We start from the raw sequence: 25,655 nt of genomic DNA on the forward strand, positions 1-25,655 counted from the left end.
CGATGCGGGAATATCCTGGAAAGATCATTGAAGCCCCAATATTAGTTCAACATTTTTTGGTGAGGCAATTGGTATATTGAAAACCAGAAAAATGTGGTTTTCATTTTATCTTTAAAACTTAGACACTGCAATCTTGGGAAATCTATTTAACTATTTTGAAGTTTTCTTAATCATAAAGTTATCTAGATCACAGAGAATCATAGGAGATAATACATGTAAATTGTGTTTTGAGTAATGAAGATATTGTCTTTATAAGTATTACTGTGATTATTGTTATTATTATTATTATTTCCTGGTCAATTAATTCAATTACAATTTCTGAAAATCTATACTTTATCTTACATGTGTTAGGTACAAAGTATGTCCTCTCTTCCAACAAGTCTAGTTTAGTACAAAGATTTAATTCACGGAACATGTCTCACAAGTTTCCAGATAACCATGGTAAAAAAAAATAAATAAAGCATTTATTTGTAACAACTTGAAGAATGAATCAATTTTATGTAGAAGTACAATATTCTAGAACATTTTTAATACTTCTCAATAAACACAATGAAAATTATGTTTCAATTTCTCTATGTAAATATAATCTTCAAATAATTGTTGTTCATAGCATATTCCTCATTTCCAAAGTACATCCACTTTGTTCCTTCCTCACAGATGCCACTCTAACTTCTCCATTGTCTCTCCTCCCAATTACAGGTTTTTGAAGGATTTCTCGTTCCCCCAGGATTTGTTTTTCTTTCTTTCTTTCTTTTTTAAATATCTATTTTCCTTGATGATTCCTGGGTGGAATTTACTTTCCAAAATTCATGTCATCATTTTCCTCCATAAAAACTTCCATCACTCCTTAAAGGATGACTAATGAAATTCATGTTTCTTAGCTCACTTCCAAATTCATGCCTATAACTCTCCAACTAACCAGTTCAGCTTATCCAAATATTGCCCTTTTCCCAGAAGCAGAGTTCTTGGGGTCATTTCGATAATCTACTCCCTCTTCAAGAACATTCTTTGCTACCTTTTTTGACTGATGATCTTTTATCATCAAGACATAAATGAACATAACCTCAGTTATGTTCCTCCATCTTAAAAAAGGACTAACTTATCAGTCTTGCAAGATTCTTCTTAATGTGCTCTTAGTTCTTAATATTGAGTACTTTCGAGTGGACTTTCCATTCACAAATCATTGCAAAACTCCCTGTCAAGTCCTCAAGGACTTAAGCTATAACAACATAAAATAGCACACTTGGTATTTGGGAGCAGAAGATTGTAATGGGGTACCCTCAAACTTTCTTTTTAATATCTATTCTGGCTAATCATAATTTAAGTCATTATTAGGACTCGATAAGATGCCAAAAGATTTCTCTACAAATGTTTCCCAGAGGAAACTAAAAAATTGATCCAGGATAACAATTCTTCTACTTTTTTTCCTAAAAAGTATAGGATAAAGCAGTGAATAGCATCATTCCATAGTTGCAGTGTTCAGAAATTTGAGATTTTAAAAGTAATGTGTTAAATTTAACAAAAGTTTTATCTACTACTTCTCAAGTAGGATCAATAAAATAAAGGCAGATTTAGAGTTTTATATCAAGCTCTATTTGAATAAGACTATATGAAATAAAAGATAGAATTGAATTTTTTTTACAGAGTTAGAAAACCTGTATTTCTCTTCAAAAGGTTATAACTTAAAATCTGTATCTATGTTTCAGTCAAAGTTTCCTAAAGGAAATTTTCTTCTAGCCAGAGATTTTACAAGAAAATGTTCAAATGGGGGTGAAAAAAAAAAACATAGAAAAAGCTTTTAACAGAAAGTTAATAGGGTAGCCTAAATGGAACCTAAAATGGAAGCATTCACCCCATTAATGTGATTCTTCATGGAACTTCAAAAGAGAAGACAGCATGACAAGCCTTCGCTGAATGCCAGGATGAGAGTGGGCTGCAGTTGTCATTAGCGGAGATGGTTATTTCATTTCTGAATATATTTTATCCACAACTAAAATAGTGGCTCATGGTACTTGGACTATTTACACACAAAAATGATCACTGACTTAAAAATTAATATGCATGCCTGTGGACTTTCTTCTCAGCTTAGATAAGAAGACAATTACATTGAGTTGTCATTTTTCATCTTAAAGAATACATGCTAACACAGACACAAGATATTAGAGAGACCTTCTTGTACTCACAAAAAGAAACCAGTGGTGTGATATTTTCCATTCTATTTCTAATCTCTGTCATCAAAGTAAGAGCTCCAAATGTGAATATTGGTTATCTAAATGCCAGTAATGGCCTTTTACATTTGTAAATATGGACATTGATAGAGGATCCACTTATGTGAACCAGGTAGCTCTTTTCTTATATTTTTAAATGCTCAACTTAAGATTTAATGTCATATATATATATAGGTTCTGGGGTACATGTAAAGAGCATGCAGGACTGTTGCATAGGTACATACATGGCAATGTGGTTTGCTGCCTCCATCCCCATCACCTATATCTGGCATTTCTCCCTATGTTATCTCTCCCCAACTCCCTACCCCCCACTGTCCCTCCCCCTAGTCCCCCCCAACAGACCTCAGTGTGTGATGCTCCCCTCCTTGTGTCCATGTGTTCTCGTTGTTCGACACCTGCCTATGAGTGAGAACATGCGGTGCTTGATTCTCTGTTCCTGTGTCACTTTGCTGAGAATGATAGTTTCCACGTTCATCCATGTCCCTACAAAGGACATGAACTCATCGTTTTTTATGGCTGCATAGCATTCCGTGGTGTATATGTGCCACATTTTCTCTCTTTACTTGGTATGAGGTGTCACTTTGAATTATTTCAACCTGAATTAGAATTTGACCTGAGTCTTGCCCAATGCCTATGACATGAAATACTATTGAAAATCAACATTATTTACCTGTTTTGTTTTTTAACTTGACCTCAGCTTCATTTATAGCTCAATAGCTTGTATAGAAACATAAAATATAATATTTAATATTGTAATATAGTCTTCACTCAATATTTACCCTCATTTGATTTGCATCCAAATGCCAAATAAATATGTCTAAGCTATTATTGCTATATCCCTGTTGTCATCCACAGTCCTTATCACCAGACAGGCCTGGAAAAGACCAAAGATCCCACAGCCAGGAAAAGAGCATTCCACTGACCAGGAGCAGCAAGAGATAAGGCTCAGTGAGATAGATATGAGATAAAAGAAAGCTAAATCTCTCTTTTTGTTCAAGCACAGGGCTAAGACAGGAGGGCTAAAACCAGCTGAAGCTAGGAAATCAGACAAATATCAAGGGCAGAGGGATCAGTGGAGAGAGTGTAGGACATCAATTTTATTGATGCCAGAGGATTGATGGCATGATACATGGTACTATCTGAAAAGTCACAAGATGGGCAGACATAGACTCTTTTATTCAAAAATTGTTTGGAAAAGAAACAGCCATACATAGATTCTGAAAGAGCAAAGAGATGTTAAGATCTATAATCATTTATTAATAATTCTAGTCCCCAAGGCAGAGAAAATAACTTTCCTGGGATAGTCCTTCTGAAAGTGAACTTGACACACTGAATACGGAGCATTAATTTCATGTGAGCAACTTACTAGCTGTGGGCCTTTGGGTAAGTTTTTCTTTTAAATACTTTTTTGTTTCAGTTTTCCCATTTCCAGATGGAAATTGTAATAGTGCATTATCCACAGTGTTGTAAACAATAAATAAGTTAATATACATAAGTACTTAAAAAACTGTCATTATGGATTATATTTCCCAGGACTTTGCTAAAATAATGAAAAAGGACTTTGTTATGATAATGAGATGCAATTTTTTTTTAGATGACAAGAGAGAATGAAATCTAGAAGTTCCACAAATATACATTTAACTCTCAAAACCTGACTATTCTGTTTTATTGTATACCACTGAAGGAAAGGTGGTACAGTAATTGGAAGTGGCAAGAAGTGCTAAAAGCAGAATGAGATCTCTCATAGTCATGGGGATTTATATCCCCCAAACGTTAAAGATGAAAGGGCTAAATGAAAATAAGATCTCAAAATGAAGATTTTAAAAACTAAATGTGAACTGAAACTAATTAAAATTATACACAGCTCAAATTCAACTCTATATCTAAAGGAATAAAAGGAATCAACCTCTCTCCTAGCTTCCCGACAGTGGAATGGGCATGCTCCATTTGGGGAAAAATAATATTAACTTCAGTCTCCATTATGATTTCTCTTTAAATCTAATTCTCAGAAGGCAACAAAATGTCTTAAAATATGTCACATAAGTAGGCAAAGGAAAAATATATAAGCAGAGCCACAGAGATTCTGATACTTAAAAACAATATATTAAAAATAAGTATTTAACTTTGGTCAAAATTCCAAAAGGTTGACAACAATGAATGAAATGATGAAGAAATTTAGCAGAGGACATATAAAATATATATACAGCAATATGTGTTATATTATGTTGGTCCAAAAATAATTGTGATTTTTACCATTACTTTCAATGGCAAGAACCACAATTACTCTTGCACCAATTTAATATATATGTAATATATGTGAGACAGTATATGTATAATATATAAATATGAGGAAAATGACATAATTCTGATGAACTAAAAGAAGAATTAAATTAATGGAGAGATATTTATGAACCTGAATAGGAAGGCTTGATATTATTAAGATGTTGCTTATTACCAAATTGATCTGTAGATTCAATGCAATTCCAATCGAAATTTCAGCAAGTTCCCTTGTGGGTATACACAAACTGGTTTTAGCGCTATCAGATGACTAACACGATCCAATTTCAAGACAGACAATACAATTACAATACCAAAGCAGTGAGGTATTGATGAATAAATAGAGAAATAAATCAAATAGAGAGCCTACAAATGTACCCACATAAATATAGTCGATTGATCTTTGATATAAGAGCAAAAGCAACTCAATGAAGAACAGATAATATTTTCAGTAAGTGATGCTGGAAGAACTGAGTTGGAACATACAAAAAAATGAATCTAGACACAGACTTCATACTTTTCACAAAAATTAATTTAAATGGATCATGGACCTAAATATAAAATACAAAATCATAAAACTTCTCAAAGGTAACAGAAGAAAATCCAGGTAACTGGGTTTGGTGATGACACCTTAGATACAACACTGCACAATTTATGACAAAAGAAATTGTTAAGTTGCAGTTCATTAAAAGTAAAACCTTCTGCTGCCAAAGACACTATTAAGGACATGAAAAGATAAACTGCACAATGGAAGAAAATACTTGCATAATATATGTGTGTGTGTGTATTTGCGCGCGCGCGCGCGTGTGTGTGTATGATAATAGACTGATATTCAATGAATACAAACTCTTAAAACTCAACAATATGAAAGCAAACAATGTAATGGAAAAATGGACAAAAAACCTGAACAGACATGTCACCAAAAAAAGCCACCACTCCATATCTGTTAGTATAGCCAAAATCGAAAACATTGACAACATCAAATACTGGAGAGGATGTAGAATAACAGCAATGTTTAATCGTTGTTTGTTTGAATTCAAAATCGTATGGCTACTTTGGAAGGCCATTTAGCATAACTGAAACTAGATACTATCTTACTATAGGATCCAGCCATCATGCTCCTTGGTATTTATCCAAATGAGTTAAAAACCTACAGCCATACAAAACTTGTACATGGATGTTTATAGCAACTTTATTCATAATTGCTGAATCTTGGAAGCAATTAAAATGGTCTTCAACGTAATAGGTAAACAGATAAACTATGGTACATCTAGACAATGGAATTTTATTCTGCAATAAATGAAATGAGCTATCAATTCACAAAAAGATATGGAGAAAGCTTGAATGCATACTGCTAAGTAAAGGAAGCTGTATTAGTCTGTTTTCATACTGCTAAAAAGAATTGCCTGAGACTGGATAATGTATAAAGGAAAGAGTTTTAATTGACTCATAGTTCAACATGACTGAGGAGGCCTAAGGAAACTTATAATAATGGCAGAATGCAAAGAGAAAGCAAGGTACCTTCTTCACAAGGTGACAAGAAGAATGCCAAGCAAGGGGGAAAAGCCCCATTATAAAACCACTAGATCTTATGAGAACTCACTCACTATCAAAAGAACAGCATTGGAGAAACCACCCCCATGATTCAACTACCTCCACCTGGTCTCTCCCTTGAAACATGAGAATTTGGGGGATTGGAATTCAATATGAGATTTGGATGGGGACACAAAGCCAAGCCATATCAGAAGCCAGTTTGAAATGCTACATACTATATAATTCCAGCTATAAGTCATTTTTGAAAAAGTAAAACTAGAGAGATAATAAGCAAAAAATCATGGTTACCAGGGTTTCTGGGGAAGGAAGGAAAGAAGGAACAGGTGAAACACAGAGGATCTTAGGTCAGTGACACTATTGTGGTTGTTACTATAATTGTGGATATATGTCATTTTACATTTGTCAAACCCATAGACTATACGATACCAAGAGTGAACCCTAATGTAAACTACTGGACTTATATTAGGAATGTGTTTTAATATTGGATCATCAATTGTAGCAGATTACTGCCACAATGCAAAATATTATTAATAGGAAAACTGAGTAGGGAATTAATAAATTATATAAAAACTCAACTTACTTTGTTTAATTTTTCTGTAAATCTAAAAATTATCTCTAAAGCCTATTAATTAAAAATGTGATCAGTGCATAGAAATTCTAGAGCTCAAAAAGGCAACATCTGATGTTAAGGATTTGTTCAAAGTGCAGAGTAGACAGAAGCAAAAATAAAAATAATTGATGAACTCAAAAATGTTTATTACTAACTATCCAAACTAAAGACTGATAGGCAAACTGGTGAAGAAGAAGAAGATAATCTAACAGAATTGCTTCAAGCACTCTAATATACGATTTATTGATGGAGAAGTTAATAAAATAAAAATAAAATAAGAGATTTATTTCAAATGGCCTAATATGTGATTAACTGAATTGTGAGAAGATTAGAGAGAATGAAACAGAAGAAATATTTAAGGAAGTAACATCTGAGATTTTCCAAAATTGGTGATGGACATTAATCAACATATAAAAGCAGCTTAGCAGATCCCAATGAATATAAATTAGTAAATTAGCAGACAATCCAACCTAGAAGATCATAAGCAAGCCACCAAAAGCCAAAAATAAAATAAAATTCTGAAAAGTACCCAGATTTAAAAATAAACAGCATAAATACAGGGTATAGTAACGGGAACAACAACTGACTTCCCATCAGAAACTATCAAAACCAATCAATGAATTAACATGTTTCAAATGTTGAAAGAGTCCATGTAATATTCCATGGATTTAGTTTACTTTCTTCAGCCACCTTTAACTTTCTCAATAAGAAACACTGAAAAATATTTGATTTGTTTATCAGTTCCCCTATTGATGAATATTTGGTGTTCCTACACTTTTGCTACGAATATACAATATTCCCACGAAGTTTGCTTTGTACCAGGCATTGGTCTATTTTACACGTGTTACTATTTTTATCCTCTCAACAAAATTTAGCCATGTGGGAGTTTCCACAGCATAAAAATCAGCAAATATAACAAATAAGTTCTTTTATTTCCTGCCCATGGAGAGCTTGTTAAATACCAACTACCATATCACTGATTATATGGTATTGTTGCAGAAGAAAACTCCAAATTGAAGACTCAATGGAGAAAAAAACACTCAAGTTTTCTTTGATTAAAAATTCAAAGTAAATTTTCCTTGGCCAGGGATATAACTCCGAATTTGTATTAAACAGGTATTGACTTTAAACATAGGCACTTATATTTTAAATTTTACTGTATATTATAACTCTGCTAATATCTAACAAGTTTTATAAGACATATTATGAGGCATAAGAATAGACAGGCTGAATAACTCTTACTGTTAATCTATTAAGCAGGAATAAATGTAGACCCTAAGAGTTTGATTCATTTCATTTGTGCTGAATTTCCATATTTCTGTCTCCCCTTTTGGCACACAGTGAAGAAATGAAAACTAAAATGAAAAGAAGACTAAGCTGTATACAGTCTCTTTTTTCTTTGTTTTTCACATATATGAAAAGATTAAAAATTAGCTCATTCACCAATCTGTATTTCTCATTCAGTAAAAGATAAATTGGTGCAATTCGAAACAGAAAGCAAACAAAAGAACTTCCTTCGATGTCTTCTTAGGTGCCTCTTATAGTTTTATAGCTCATATCTCCATTCAACATTATTCCATGAGTCTCTTGGTTTGTCTCTGGCATTTACATTCAGCCAGATTTATTAACAACAACAACAAAAACGGCAGTAACAAATTGTTCATTAGTGAGGCGGGGTTTAGAGAGGCAGGGCTTAGTTAGCTTCAGACATAAGAAAACATGGTAACTCAATTTACCTATTCCTGGAATACCTTACACTAAGCAAAGGATCCTCTTCATTACTTGGGTACTTCAGAGGATTTTTGCTCCAAACGCCAAGTTTAGTGATAAGAAGGGCATTACATCTAGATTCCGAAAAAAGCAAGTAAATTTATAGGGACAACTTACCCACATTCTTCATTTACTTCCCGGCTCAGAAAGATAGTACCAGGTACCGGAACACCATGGACTTCTGGCCCACAGAAGACCAGACATTTATTACAAAGCCGCTATTTGCTAACTGCAAGTCCTTTAAAATCTCTGAGTATCAGTCATCTCTCTTATAAAAATGGGACATTTCCTACTTCACAAGTTATTTGGGGATTAAATAAAATGCTTATTAAGCACTTGGTATATAAACACACTTAATGAACCATTGCTGTTTTGTTATATCTGTGGTTGCAGTAACAGTTGTTGCAACAGAAAGAAAAAAGAAAAGAATTTTGTCATTGTTAAAATTTACATGTTTTTGGTGATGGCCAGGCTTTAGTCCAGTACAAATTACATATCAAGGTTATCTTTGGAACTGGGCGGGGACTGATGGGTAACTTGTTTTTGTTGTAGTTATTTTAAACCTTTGGTGGGATAAGAACCTCTTGATACACTTAGTTAAAATGCAGGTTCCCATGTTCCAGTCACAGAGCTTTTGATTCATTAAGTCTGAGATGGGATCTCAGAGTTTGCCTTGTAATCAATAATCTTGTGATTTTGTGTAGGGAATTTCAGAAATATATCTGGGGAAAATACTAGTTTCCTTTTACAATGGGGCATGTACTCTACATCTGTGATCTCATCTCACCTTTACAATAAACTTGGGGAGCAAAAATTGCAAAAATGAAACTGAAAGTTTTAGATTTATTTGAATACATCCAGAGTGTGTGTTACAAATAATTGGCTTAACCTGCTCATAGCAAGTCTGAACAAAGCAGTATGAAGTTTGGCAGGTCAGTGGCACAAAATCACATATCAACTGTGCTTGCTCTAATCTGGGTCTTCTTGGGCCATATTATCCTCTAGGTTCTCAGAGACGAATCATCTTAGAGACAGTGAAGCACAGAACTGACTTCATGGGCATATGGCCTGTGCAGCCCCTACAGAACTGTACACTGAGAAGGGACTTGTCTAATGCCCTTCTTTGGGCCATCCTGAAACTCTCAATAATTTTTGAACAAGGGGTCCTACAGTTTTATCTAGCTCAGGGCTCCACGAATTATGTCACCGATCTTGTTGAGGTAGTTTGGTTATATCAAGAAATTGAATCACCGATATTGTAAAATAAAACAACAGAGTCTCAGATATGGGCTTACTTGCTTAAAATGGGTACATCCAAGATTTAAATAGAGGTTAATGATCCACAACTCCATGAGACTTTTACTCTGCAAGAAACTACAGGAGTTGTCTGGAAAATATCTGCATCCAGGAGAGGTCTTCAGGCAGTACAAGAATTAAAGATCCTCAACTAAGTAAGCAGGGAAGATCATTCTTTAAGTCATAGCAACTCAACCAGGAGAAACACAATGAGCAACCCAAGCCCTCTTTCCTAACCCCATCATACTTAAATCCTTTCTGTGGCAGCCTATGACCATTTCCCAATGATGCTGTCTCTCAGGAGAAATAGATATCAGACCTTATTCTTTACTTTGCACCCCATTTTAAAATTAAAAGGACTAATTATTTTTGTTTTCTCCATATTTTTATTAAAGCATAAAAATGTACTATTCGTCTTTACATGCTCCATTTTCCTCCTTTGTTTTACATTTGAACTGCAAAACATATCAGCATAAATCCCATCTTTCTCTCCTTCCCTCATCTTGAATAGCATTTCCCAAGGACATTTTTAAAATGCAGATAAAAAAGTGAAACAGGAGTATAAAAGAAGGGAAAAGAAATGGTAAGTGAATAAAAACTGTTTTACCTTTTGCCCCATTATCTACATCTGAAACAAAAGCATTTGGCCTTGTTTTATTTAAAATTATGACTAAACAAACCCAGAAACACCTATAAGTTTTAAGCCCTGAATATCTGTTACTACAAACCGGAAATATAGTACAGACAAAATAGGAGGCTAACACATATATGACAGTGTGGCGAGGAATGAGTAACCATATGTTTTCAGGCAGGCAAAAATGGATTTGGTTCCTACGTACCACTTTGGGAAGGTTATCTTCTCTCAGCCTCAATCTCTTCATTTTTGAAATGGTAGTTTTATTAGTTACATCAGAGGTGGGTTCTAATTTAAATATAAATGGATTGCAAGCAGACCGTGCAGTATTAATTCTCCTACCTGTGAGTGCTCTCTTGGACAGTTGCCATCTCTCCATCTCTCGCAACAGAAGCAACCAATCAAAGCTCACTTCTCTTGTGAGAGCTGAAGTGATGGCAAATGAAAGAGGCAAGCAGAATGGAGAACAAACCAAGAGACCAAGGTAGATGGAAAAAAAAACATGAAATAAGGAAATGTAGGCTGATCACTAAAGGAGAATGAGGCCAGAAGCAGGTAGGAAAATCAGTAGCAACAAAGCCAGAGAGATTCAGTCCCTATCTCTCACCTGTAAAGGAGATCAAAGGCCTGGATGAGACAGTTAGAAAAGCAAGCATTGCTTTCACTCCCACTCCTGGTAGTTGAAAGACTTCTGCCAGTCCTTTGCAAGTTCTTTGTGAGCATTGCTTAATCACCAAGAGAAGTATACATAGCAGAAATGGAGACAATCTAAAAGGAGAGTAGGGGTGGCTATGATGTTTGATGCCATTCTTTCTAAGGACATTCTTCAAAACAATGGTTCTTAACCTGTAGTATTCATCAGAGTCCCGGGGGTGGGGGGAGATCACAAAAACGGACTGAGGGGACTCACCCCCAGAGATTCTTATTTAGTGGATAGATATAAATAAGAGCTTGAGAATGAACATTTCAAATAAGTTCCCAGGTAATGCTGATGCTGCCATTCCAGGGATCACACTTTGAGAAACACTGCTTGAAGAGCTTAGTGAAACTGCAATTGGAAGCAACTGTAGGGATCCAAGATTGCATATTGATAATATCTCATCTGCAAGTTTCCTGTCTTCAGTGTCCAGCTCAGGTGCCATCAAATTGCCATCAGAATTTATTAGACATTGCTGGTCCCTAAAAATGCAGTCCTAAAGTTGGTATTAATTTTCCAAGTTTGAAATCTTTCCTTTTATGTCTTAGATGTCTGATTTTTTTCCCACTTCAAAGGCGTATTTTGTTTTGCTTTCAGCAATCTTTGCCTAAAGAAAAAGGGGCAAAATCTTTATATGGGAATATAACCTTTTAAAAACCATTACGGAACACAGCTGAGCCTCTGAAAAGTCCATTAGGAGGACAGCTGTGGAGGAGGCATTTTGAGGAAATCTCTAAGCCTGCAATTTGAAGGCCCTTTTAACCACCTACTGTGTCCAAAGACCTCAAGCTTTTATCCTTACAGACAAAGTGATGTTTCCAGCCTTTTCCTTTGGTTGCCTAGAACTTTAGTACACCAAAACATGAACCTCACTGTGTGTGTGTGTGTGCGTGTGTGTGTGTTTGTGTATATGTATTTAACTCCATTAAAGCTGTACTCAGAGTTAGCTCCAGGTGGCCTGCTACTGATTGACATAAGGATGGTCAGCAAACCCTGACCATCTTCCAAAGAAATAGCAACAATGTGACATTAAAGATAAATTAAAAAGGGTGAAGCCTGAAACAAGAAAGTGATATCTTGGATAAGACTTGGAATCCTGGCTAATATTTGCATCTTAACCCAGTGGGTAAATACAGCAGGTTTATATAAGCATTGTTTGCTTTGAGTTTGAGGCTATAGAGACATTAGGCTATGTCAATATAGCTTTCTAGGAGGGAAAATATCATGAGTCCATTTTCATGATTCCACCAGATAGAAATTAAAGCTCAGCAACAGGTCAGAAAAAAACATATTTTGGTCTTGCGGGGCTATCCTACATCTTCTTCCTATCAAATGGACAGAGGAATCCTCCTCTGATTCCTCAAAAGTTTCCTCCTATAGCAAACAGGCAGATTAAAAACAGATATCAACAACTGTCGACCAATTTAAAAATAGCAAGGGCTTCCAAACTATTATTTCCTAACCAGGTTTTCCAGACTATCAGAATGCTCTGTCCATACTCTGCAATTATTACAGGTAAATGTGACATTTAAATTATTTAGCAGCAAACATGACACGGACAGAAACCAATCAAAATAGATGCCAATCATACACAGATAATGTGGCTATCCTGGCGTATGTTAGCTGAATATCTTCTGTGATTAAAAATCATGCTCTTCATCGTTATGTATCACTAATCTAGCTTGTGCTCAGACATTTTGCAATATGGGTTTTAGGACCACGATGTAGGATTTAACACATCTTCTCCTGCCTCCTCACCCTCTATCATTTAAAGCATGCCAAAGTTGAAGCATAAATGCTTCAGACTCTTTAACAGTGGAACATGGATGAAAAACAGTTGAGAAAACGGCCTACAACAAACAGAGAACAGGACTGCTATGAAAGATGGAGAGAGAGGAAGGAGTAGCTCCATTGGTACTTCAAGTCTTGAGATAACAGAGATCAGGAAAGAGTATGACTAACTTGTACATAGCTCAGCAGAGAGCCCACAACTCCGCATTCCATGCCGGTTTCAATCAACCAGGGCACTGGGTCGGATCACTGAGGCCAGAGGCAGGGCAGTGCCTTGTATAGATAACAAAGAAGAAAAAAAGATCACTCAGGCCCAGAAGTTAGCTACATGTATGTACCCATAAGAAGCATATCTTATCCCTCTTGCAAAATTTCTTAAGATAGACTAAACTGTATACACAGGTAGGCAGAATGTCAGAGACCAAGATAAGCATATAACTAACACAATAAAAAAGAAACAAGTTCAACATGCTAAAACACATGGGAGAGAAAACAAAGGTAGGAAAGAAATAAAAGAAAGAAATAAAATTCACAAACTTAAAGGTATAAAAAAGGAGTGGCTCTTTAAACAATAAGCTGCTGTAAAACAGAAAAATAAATACAACTTGAGAATTTAAAAAATTGGATCATCAAAAGAAAACTGGAAAGACAACCTTGAGACATAATCCCAGGATGCTTTTCAAAATAATGAGAAAGTAAAAAAGAAAATAATTTAATATACAGAGAATAGATCCTAAAGTATAAATATTTGTTAAATAGTTAAATAACAGTGCAAAAAATAAAAGCAATCAGGGGATTAGAAGGGAAAGAACTCCCAAAGACATGACAGAAATTTTTTTGGCATTAAAGATAAAAGAAGTATTAATAATAAAAGTTCCCATAGAATGTAACAAGCAGAATAGTACAGTGACCCTTGAAAAAATTAAACACGTGGAAATATATCTGTAATTACCTGCATCTTTTTGCCTAAAGGTTTATAACTGCTGTTGCAGAGAAGTGGAGCCCAAATAGGGCATGCCAGTCTTGATGAGCTGAGGAGACAAAGATAGGAGCTCTGGGTTGCTGAACCAGCTTGAGTCTGCAGAGCAGAATGTTAGGTGAGAAGGAGCTATGCCTTAGAAGGAGGGAAGGCCACAGAAGTCTGGGAGAATGCACATGGGCTTTTGGTCAAGAGGTTCTCTGTAACTTGCTGTGGGGGTAAAAATGGGACATTGACTGTAGAGGAGTCAGGAAATACTGGGAGATGTTAATGTTACGGACCTGCTAGAATGGACAGACCTTTCTGAGAAACCCAGACATTCACTTGAGATCCGGGAAAGGCCAAATGTTTCAAGTGAGTAATATGCCATACAGTAAGTACAGGGTACTGCCCTAGAGCTAAATTGAATACTAAAATAGATACTCCTTAATAAGGAACAAAACTAAGTCTGACAGGAGTAACAACAAATAGCACAAGTAATCTAACTACCTATAAAAACAAAATCCAGCACTATTTAAAAGAAGGAAACATATTCCAAACTCCTTACAGTGTCTCATAAATAATTCCCAGCATTGAATAAAAAATTACTAAACATGAGAGAAAGCAGGGGAATATGACCTGTAATTATTAGAGAAGAGAATATAAATAATAAAGTGGTATAGCATTAAAAAGATTGAGATAATTTAAGAATGTATGCTGTAATTGCTAGCAGTAAAACTAAAATAAATAACGAATGAATTATTACTTAGTATAGATTAAAAGCCAATAGATGAATTAAAATGGAAGATGTTTTTAAAACTTGAATAACCAAAAATAACACAGAAATAGAGGGAAAAATGACCCAAAACATAAAGATGTCTAAAAACAATAGCAGGGTGATAGAAATAACCCAAACATACCAATAACTACTATATTCATTAAATGTAAATTGGCAAACCACTAAAATTTTAAAAAAAAAGATTAGTGGAGACATTAGTGAAGCAAGACTTAATTATATATTATCTACAAGAGACATATTTTAAATTAACAGAGAAGTTAGATGTAAAATTATACTAAAAGATATACCATGCAAATAGTAAGCATATAAAGGGCATGGCTATATTAAAAGCAAAGTAGACTTAAAGGTAAGAGTATTGTAAGCAATAAGAAGGGCAATATATAATAATAAAAGACTTATTACAGAAACATAGTAATTCTAAATGTATATGCACTAAATAAGAGAACTTTACAATATAAGAAGAAATTAACCAGCAGAACTAAATGAAAGATACAAATTCCCTCTCAAAATAGAAAACTGTAATACTCTCATCTTAAAAATGAGTAAAATGGACAAAAACTCCATAATAATATAAATTATTGTAATGACAATATTAATCAAGTTTACTGTGTGTTTTACAAATACTACATTCAGCATAACAGAATACACATTTTTTTCCAAGTCCCCATAGACTATTCACCAAAATAAATTGTTTGAGTCTATTTTCTGTTGCTATAACTGAATACCTGAGACTTGGTAACTTATAAAGAAAATAAATTTATTTCCTACTGCTCTGGAGCCTGGGAAGTCCAAGGTCAAGGGGCCACATCTGATGAGGGCATGCTTACAGCATCATAACATGGCAGATGTCATCACATAGCAAGAGGGCCAAGAGCATACCAAACTGGCTTTTAAAATAGACCTACTGTCCTGATTACTAACCTAATTCCACGATAACCCATTAATCTATTAATCCATAAATGAATTAACCCATTCATGAGGGCAGCCATTATGGCCCAAACACCTCTTAAAGGCCTCAGCTTTTAATATTATGACATTCGGGATTTTTCAATATAAGTTTCAGAAGGGACAAACAATTCCAACCATAGCATAGATCATGCATTGGCTATAATGTGTGTGTGTGTGTATATACACACACACACACACACACACACACACACACACACATATATATGTATATATATCTCAATGAATATCAAAAGATATAAATTTTGTAGAGTATATTTTCCAATGATAAGAAAATTACATAAAAGTTAGTCACAATAAGAAACAATCAAAGCCCCACATATTTGGAAATTAAAAATCACATATAAATAATTCATAGATAAAAGAAGTATTGACAAGTGAAGTAGAAAGCATTTCAAACTGAGTTATAATCAAAATACAAGATATCAAAAACATATTGGATATAATTAAATAGTGAATTAAATACATTTTTGCATTACAAGAGCATGTTAATAAAGACAGGACATTTAAAACCAAAGATCTAAGTTTTCACCTTAAGAATCTAGAAAAATAAAAACAAATTAATTCCAAGGTATGGAGAAGAAAAACCAATAAAGAGCAGAAATTAATGAAACAGAACACAGACTGACAATGGAATAAATTAATAAAGCCAACATTGACTCTTAGAATAGATTCAGAAAAAAATGATAATCTCCCAACAAACCTTATTTTCATAAGGTTTTATTATTTTTATAATAGAGAAAATATCAATTACCTATAACAGAACTGAAAGAATGAATTGTATAGATCCTATAGAAAATAAAATTATAACAAGGTAGTATCATGAACAATGTTGTGAATATTTATCTAACAATATAGCCAAAATGTTCTAATTTCTAGAAAAACACTTCTTACGAAAATTAACACAAATAAGAAAAAATTATCATAGCCCATCTCTGTTAAATAAATTGTCAAGGAGGCATGAAGAACTTCTCTTACTGAGACAGACCAGAATATTGAGTAGACTGGCATACTCTGGATAGATTATCAGAGAGAATTTACTGAGTAGACAGACAACAGACATTGGGGCCAAAGAGGAAAGAAGCTGGGACCTCCACCTGTGTTTGCTGATCTCTAGGACTTGTTCCTGTCTACAAATGGCTCCTAAGAAAGCGGTGTGTGAAATAAATGCAGAGCAGCCCACTTTCAACATGGGCTACCAGGTTTCTAACCACAGGAGTCGCCACAACTCCCACTGAGATTTGAGTTCACAGGGAGAACTGCTCAGGGAGTAGGCAGAGGCAGAGCTTGAGCCTATGTGGAGCCCAGGTGGTTTAGCATGGGAACAGCTACAGTGGAACACAACTATAGATGCCCTTCCTAAATGTTCTCCATGCTCCAGTAGGTGGCTTTAACTATTTTTATCTGCCAGACCTGGAGAGAGTAGTGCTCTTTCCCATGCGATCAAAGTGAGTCCAAAATGCATGACTTCCTATCTGCTGACCCCTCCCAGAGTCCCTCCCTGGGTACAGTGGCTTGCAGTACAGCCTCAGCGGCCCTGCCAGAGCACTTTTGCTGATGGCTCCCTGCCATAGCACATTCACCTGTGACATACCTGCTGCCCCACCAGTGCATGTTCACTCACAACACTGCTACTGCCCTTCAAACCACTTTCACCTTCAGGCTTCTGACTGCCTCACCAGAGCACTTTCACCCATCTCACTGACATTGCTCCTCTAGGCTGCTTTCACCCACAGCCGCCTATCACCCGCAAGGATGCTTTTGTCCATGGCCCCTAATAACCATGTCAGAGTGGTTTTACCCTCGGCTTTCTCATCAAAGTTCTCTCACTTGAAGCTTTTAATGGAACATTGTTGCTAGTAGTCTGTGAGTACCTCAGCTCCCCAAGAACAGTCCTTGCTTGATCTCAAGAGGTCAGAGGACAAAGACATGGGCCTGATCATAGACCCCCAAGGTTACAGTATACAGCCTAGGAGTGCTGAGTGACCCTTGGCCCTCTGAAACCATCCAGAGGTAAAGCCATTTGACTATACTCAGCTTGCACCACAGTCAAACTCTCAAGGGCAATAAAGAACATAAAAATAAAAAGTCCCATACAAAGGAGAGCAACTTCAAAGGATAATGGAACATCAGATCCCACAGATGAGAAAGAACCAGTGCAAGAAATCTGGCAACTCTAAAATCCAGAATGTCTTCTTATGTCCAAACAATCACACTGGCTTACCAGCAATGGTTCTTAATCAAATAGAAATGGCTGAAATGTCAGAAATAGAATTCAGAATTGGATGGTAAGGAATCTCAAAGAGATATAACGGAAGACTGAGCCCAATCCAAGGAAAACAGTAAAATGATCTAAAAGTTTAAAGATGACATAGCCATTTGAAGAAATCAATCATTTTAAGAAAGAATCAAAATGAAATTACGGAAATAAAAAACTCACTACAGGAGTTTCATAATACAATTGGAAGTATTAACAAGAGAATAAACCAAGTTAAGAAAAGAATATCAGAGTTGGAAGACTGCTCCTTTGAAGCAACTTAGGTAGACAAAAATAAAGAAGAAAAGTATTTTTTAAAACTTAATAAAACCTCTGATAAACATCTGTAAAGAGACAAAACCTATGACTCATTGGCATTCCTGAAAGAGAAGGAGAGAGAGCAAGCAACTTGGAAAACATATTTGAGCATATAGTCCATGAAGATTTTCTCCAACTACCTAAAGAGTTTGACATGCAAATTTAAGAAATTCAAAGAACCCCTGTGAGATACTATACAAGACAGACATCTCCAAGACACATAGTTATCAAATTCCCCAAAACAAAAAATCTTAAAGGCAGCTAGAAAGAAAGGGCAGGACTTTCTGTACAAAGAAAACTATATCACGTTAACAGAGGAACTTTCAGTCGAAACATTACAAGCCAGAAAATATTGGAGGCCTATTTTCAGCATCCTTAAAGAAAATAAATTTTAACCAAGAATTTCATATCCCTCTAAACTAAACCTCATAAGCAAAAGAGAAATAAAATTATTATTTTTGTTCTTTTTTTGAGACAGAGTTTTGTTCTTGTTGCCCAGGCTAGAGTGTAAGGGCACAGTCTTGGCTGACTGCAACATCTGCCTCCCAGGTTCAAGCAATTCTCTTGCCTCAGCCTCCCAAGCAGCTGGGATTACATGTGCCTGCCACTATGCCCGGCTAATTTTTGTACTTTTTTTTTTTTAGTAGAGATGGGATTTCACCATATTGGCCAAGCTGGTCTTGAATTCCTGACTTCAGTTGATCCACCTATCTCAACTCAGCCTTCCAAAGTGCTGGGATTGCAGGGGTGAGCCACTACCCCTGGCCCAATAAAATTCTTTTTGGACAAGCAAATGCTAAGGAAATTCTTTACCACTAGACCTGCCTTACAAGAGGACTTAAAAGGAATGACAAACATGGTAACAAAAGAATAACTACCACCACAAAAACACCCTTAAGTACTTAGCCAATTGATAATATAAAGCAACTGTACAATAAAATCTAAACAATATGGTAACAGGATTAAATATTCACATAACAATAATTACCTTCAATGTAAATGGGCTAAATGATCCACTTAATAGGCATAGAGTAGCAAGTTGGATAAAGAAGCAAGATCCAACTACTATCTTCAGGAGATTCATACCACATGTAATGACAACCATAGACTCAAAACAAGGGATGAAGAACGATCTATCAGGCAAATGGAAAATAAAAAGGAGCAGGGGTTGCTATTCTTATATTAGATAAAACAGACTTTAACCAACCATAATAAAAAAAAAAGAGTACATTATATAATGATAAAGGGTTCAATTCAACAAGAAGACTTAACTATTTTAAATATATATGCATTCAATGTTGGAGCACCCAGATTCATAAAACAAGTTATTAGAGATCTATAAAGAGATTTAGATAACCACACAATAATAGTGGGAGACTTCAACAACCCACTGACAATGTTAGACAGATCACTGAGGCAGAAATCTAACAAATATATACTGCACTTAAACTCAACACTTGACAAATTGGACCTAAGAGATATTTAGGAGAACACTCCACCCAATAAAAAACAGAACATATGTTATTCTCATCTGCAAATGGCAAATACTCTAAAATTGAATACATGCTCAGTCATAAATCAAGTCTGAACAAATTCAAAAATCCAAATCATACCAACCACACTCTTGGACCATAACACAATAAAAATGTAATTCAATACCAAGAAGATCTCTCAAAACCATACAACCATTTGCAGGTTAAACAACGTGTTTCTGAATGACTTTGAGGTAAAGAAGGAAATAAAGGTAGGAATGAAAAAATTATTGGAAACTAAGGAAAACAGATACAACATACCATAATATTTGGAACAGAGCTAAAGCAATGTTAAGAGAAAAGTTTAAAGCAATAAGTGCCTGTATCTAAAAGTTGTACAGATCTCAAATTAACAACCTAATGTCACAGCCAGAAGAACTAACAAAATAAGAGCCAACTAACCCCAAAGCTAACAGGAGAAAAGGAATAACCACAAATCAGAGCTGAACTGAATGAAATTGAGACACAAACATTCATAAAAAAGATCAACAAATCCAAAATTGGTTAATTGAAAGAATGAACAAATTGGTAGACTGCTAGATTGATTTACAAAAAGATAGAAAATCCAAATAAATACAACCAGAAATGACAAAGAAAACATTACAAAGGACCCCATAGAAATACAAAAAATCCTCAGAGATTACTATGCATGCCTGTATATATACAAACTAGAAAACCTAGAAGAAATTGACAAATGTCTGGGAACAGAAAGATTCTCAAAATTGAACCAAGAAGAAATTGAAATACTGAATGGATAACAATTCTAAAATTGAATCAGTAGCAAAAAGCCTGCCAACCAAAAGATCCCAGAATCGTATGAATTGACAGCCAAATTCCATCAGATATGCAAAGAGCTAGCACCAATCTTATTGAAATTATTCCAAAGAATTGAGGAGTAGGCACTCCTCCCTAATTCATTCTACAAACCAGCCTCATTCTGATAACAAAATGTAGCAGACACAACAAAGAAAAGAAAACATCAAGCCAATATCCCTGATGAACACAGACACAAAAATTCTCAACAAAATACTAGCAAACAAAATTCAGCAGTGCGTCAAAAACTTAATTCCTCATGATTAAATAGGCTTTATTCCTGAGATGCAAGGCTGTTTTAACATATGCAAATCAATAAATGGTTCACTACATAAAGAGAATTAAAAACAAAAACCATACAATCAACCTAACAGATGCATGCCAGGCTTTCAATAAAATTCAACATTGCTTTATGTTAAAAACTCTACACAAATTAGTCATCAAAGGAGCATACGTCAAAATAATAAGAGCCATCTAAGACAAACCTATAGCCAACATCATCACAATGAATGGGCAAAAGCTGGAGCATTCCCCTTGAGAACTAGAATAAGACAATTATCAATCTTATGCAAGATAGTACTAAATGTCCTAGCCAGAGCATCAGCAAGAGAAAGAAAGAAAAGCATCCAAATATGAAATCAGGAAGTTAAACTATCTCTCTTTGCAGATGACATGGTTCTATAGGTAGACTTTTCCATAGGCTCCACCAAAAAGGATCCTAGAACTGATAAACTACTTTAGTAAAGTTTCAGGATACAAAGTTGATGTACAAAAATCAGAAGCATTTCTTTACACCAATGACATGCAAACTGAGAACCAAATCAAGAATGCAATTCCATTCAAAAGAGTCACATAAAGAATAAAATACCAAGGATTATAGCTAACTAAGGAGATGAAAAATCTCTACAATGAGAATTACACAGCACTGCTGAAAGAAATCAGAGAAATCACAAACAAAAAAACATTCCATTCTCATGGATAGGAAGAATCAATATTGTTAAAATAGCCATACTGCCCAAAGCATTTTGCAGATTCAATACTCTTCGTACCAAGCTACCAACATCATTTTTCACAAACTTTAGAAAATACTGTTTAAAAGTTTATATGGAACCAAAAAGAGCTGAAATCACCAAAGCACTTCTAAGCAAAAGAACAAAGCTGGGGGGGACCACACTAGCTGACTTTAAACAATACTGCAAGGCCACAGTAAGCATGGTACCCTTACAAAACAGACACATGGACCAATGGAACAGGATAGGGAATCCAGAAATAAATCCATTCACCTACAACTGCCTGATCTTTTATGAGGTCAACAATAAAATGCAATGGGGAAATAATTCCCTATTTAATGCACAGTGATGAGATAACAGCTAGCCATGTGCAAAGATTGAAACTGGATTGTTACCTTTTACCATATACAAAATGTAACTCAAGATATGTTAAAGACAAAGTGTAAGACCTAAAACTATGAAAATCCCATAAGAAATTCTAGGAAATACCATTCTGGACTTTGGTGTTGGCAAATAATTTATGATTAAGTCCTCAAAATCAATTGCAACAAAAACAAAAATTGACAAATGGGGCTTCATTAAACTAAAAGCTTCCACGCAGCAAAATAATCAACAGAATAAACAGACAACCTATATAGAATGGGAGAAAATATTTGCAAACTATGCATCTGACAAAGGTCTAACATCCAGAATTTATAAGGAACTAAATTCAATGAAGAAAAAGCAAATATTACCATTGAAAAGTAGACAAAGGATATGAACAGACACTGCTCAAAAGAAGACATGGATGTGGCCAAAAAATATGTGAAAAAATTCTCAGTGCAATTAGTCATTAGAGAAATGCAAATCAAAGCCCATGATGAGATGCCATCTCACACCAGAAAGAATGGCTATTATTAAAAAGTCAAAAACAAAAGATATTGGCGAGATTATGGAATAAAGAAACACTTATCTACTACTGGTGGGAATGTAAATTAGTTCCATCACTGTGGAAAGCAGTGTCTAGATTCCTTAATGAATTTAAAACAGAACTACCATTTGACCCAGCAATCTTCCTACTGGATATATACCCAAGGGAAAATAAATCATTCTACCAAAAAGACACTTACACTCATACAATCATCATAGTGCTATTCACAATATCAGACACAGAGTCAACCTAGATGCTCATAAATGGTGAACTGATAAGGAACATGTGGTATATATACAAAATGGAATACTTACCACAGCCATGAAAAGAATTAAAATTATGTCCTTTGCAGCAACATGAATGCAAGTAGAAACCATTACCCTAAGCAATCTAACACAGAAACAGAAAACTAAATACTGTGTGTTCGCATGTATAAAGTGTAGCTAAATATTGATTACACATGGACACAAAAATAAGAACAATAGACACTGGGGATTTCTTGAGGGAGGCGGCAGGGAGGGTGGTATAAGTTGAAAAATTCCCAAAGGGTACTACTTCGATAATGGGATCATTTGTATACCACACCTAAGCAACATGTAATTTACCCATGTAACAAACCTGCACATGTACCCTCTGAACCTAAAATAAAAGTCAAGAGAAAAAAAAAAGACTCAATAACAACAAAAATGATATTGTCAAAAATGTTAATATTTTTACAAAAAAATTCTGGACCAAATCAGTTTACTAGTAAATTTTATCACTTGTCTTCAAGAGAAATGAATACCAGATAATTACAAACCCGTGAATCTTGAAAAAATATTAGCAAGTTATATTCAACAATTTTAAAAATGGATATTACATTATGACCAAACAAAATTCATTTAAAAAATATAAGGGTAAATTAACTTTAAAAATCAAATTAATGTATTCTACCATATTAACACAATAACAAAAACCATGTGATCATTCCAACAGATGCTGAAAATCATTTTTTTTAAAAATTATCAACCATTCAGAGTAAAATCTTTCAGCATCTAAGAGTGCAAAAGCTTTGTTTTTAACCTGATAAAAGGCAGAGAACTATGGATACAGAAAACTTGATGGCAAAAGACTAAATATATTCCTCTAATACTGAGAACAGTACAAGAATATCATCTCTTTCCTTCAATAATATACTACAAGTTTTATCCAGTACAATAAGGCAAGAAAAAGAAATCCATGTAAATTGAAAACAAAGAAATAAAACTGCTATTATTTATATGTGACATCATTGTTTACTTATAAAACTTTCAGAACTAATAAATGTTTTGGAACTAGTAAGTGAAATTAGAAATGTGACTATATTATATCAATATAAAATTCAATTCCATTTTATATATTTTAAAAATTGAAAATGACATTAAAATTTCACGTACCAAGCATGAAAAATGTTTTTTTGATATGCAACATATTTAATAAAAATACTGAAGACCTTTACACCAAAACTATGGAACATCACAGCAAAAAATGAAAGCCTGAATTACTATTCATCATCACGAAGACTCAATATTGTTACACTGCCAAATTGATGGATAGATTCATAGCAACCCCAAATCTAATTTCAATATGATATTTGATAGATACCAATCGACATTTCAATATTTATAACAAAACTACACTATTTTAATATTTATAATCCTGTAAATATTTACAATATTATAAAATCAGTATCCACCTGATTTTTTTTCAAAGGCGCCAAGGAAATTTAATGGATTCAACAGTCTTGTAAACAAATGGTGCCAGAACAACTGTATATTGGATAACCATGTAGTCAAAATGAACTTCAACTCCTTCGCATAATATACAACACTGAATTTTGGATAGATCATGACTTAAGCATGAAACTAAAACTATAGAGCTTCTAGGTTAAACAGAACAGAGTAATCCAAGGGATAGGCAAAATTTCTAGACAATAAAGAAATAACCAAAAAATATATATGTTTCTTAGACTTCATTAATTTTTAAAAATTGATTTACTCAAAGCATTTGGGAAATAAAAATATATATCATAAACTGGAAGAAAATATTCAGAATAAATATATAAAATAAAGGAAACTTCTCCAAAACAAAGGTTTTCAAATTTTTGTTCTCAGAATCCTTGTATACTTTTAAAAATTAGTAATAACTGCAAAGGTCTTTTGCTCATATGGGTTATACCTATTAATATTTCATAAATTCAAAATTAAAATCGAACAATTTTGGAAATATTTATTTAACAATTAAGTTAAAATAGTTTTAATAAATCCATTACATTTTAACAGAAATTACACATGAAAAATTATATTCCTCGAAACTGAAATGAATTTAGTGAGAAGAGAGTTTAGTTTTGCCTTTTGCAAATTCTCTAATTTCTCATTTAATAAAACACAACTGGTTTTTTATTATTTGCTTTTGCATTCTGTCTGTTATGTCACGATTTTGGTTGAAGTAAGCTGAAAAAAATTAGCCTCATACATTGTCTTAGTTTGTTTAGGCAGCTATGATGAAATTCCATAGACTGACTGGCTTGTAAACAAGAGAAATTTATTTTTAATTATTCTGGAAACTGGAAAATCCAAGATCAAGGCATCAGTTAGTCAGTTGTCTGCTAAGGTCCTACTTCCTCATATATAGCCATCTCCTTACAGTTAACTCTCATGGTGGCAGGGGCAAGGGAGCTCTCTGGGGTCTCTTTCATAAGACACTAATACCATTTCTGAGGGCTTCATTCTCATTATCTAATCACCTCCTAAATGCCTCAATTCCAGATACCATCACATTGGGGGTTAAGATTTCAATGTGTAAGTTTGGGGAGACTTATTTACCTCGTTGCACACATGGATTAGTTGGGAAAAGGAGGGGGATTTTCAGCCTTCTCAGGTAAATATGAATATTCTTTTATGATACTCTATCAAATTTTCAAAAGTGGTTATTTTGTAGCTAGGTGTGATGCTGTGCCCTGTCGCCACAGCTATTCAAGAGGCTGAGGTGGGAGGATTGCTTAGCCCAGGAGTTTGAGTTTGCCGTAAGTTATGATTAGCCTACTGCAGTCTATCCTAGGCAACAAAGTGATATCTTAAAAAAAAATAAAACAGGAAAAAAGAAAAGAAAAGAAAAGAAGAAGTGGTCATTTTAAAAATGTTTGCTGTAATAAAGAATCTGACATTATGTTAGTGAACTTTTCATATTGTTTCATTAAAACTAGTTTGTCTCTTTT

The 25,655-nt window shown here is 34.4% G+C and overlaps 1 long non-coding RNA gene across 1 annotated transcript; it reads right to left on the reverse strand.

The window, feature by feature from the left end:
• Positions 1–5,894: 5,894 nt before the first annotated feature.
• On the reverse strand, positions 5,895–23,925 carry LOC116538113. Its single transcript, XR_004263508.1, has 3 exons — positions 23,914–23,925; positions 8,421–8,426; positions 5,895–5,978 (listed from the first exon to the last, which is right to left on the reverse strand). It is a non-coding gene; the product is annotated as an uncharacterized LOC116538113 (long non-coding RNA).
• Between the last annotated feature and the right edge of the window lie 1,730 nt (positions 23,926–25,655).

Source organism: Sapajus apella, unplaced genomic scaffold (assembly GCF_009761245.1).
Source record: "Sapajus apella isolate SASKATOON/1434 unplaced genomic scaffold, GSC_monkey_1.0 scaffold4, whole genome shotgun sequence".
In the NCBI taxonomy this organism is placed as follows: Eukaryota; Metazoa; Chordata; class Mammalia; order Primates; family Cebidae; genus Sapajus; species Sapajus apella.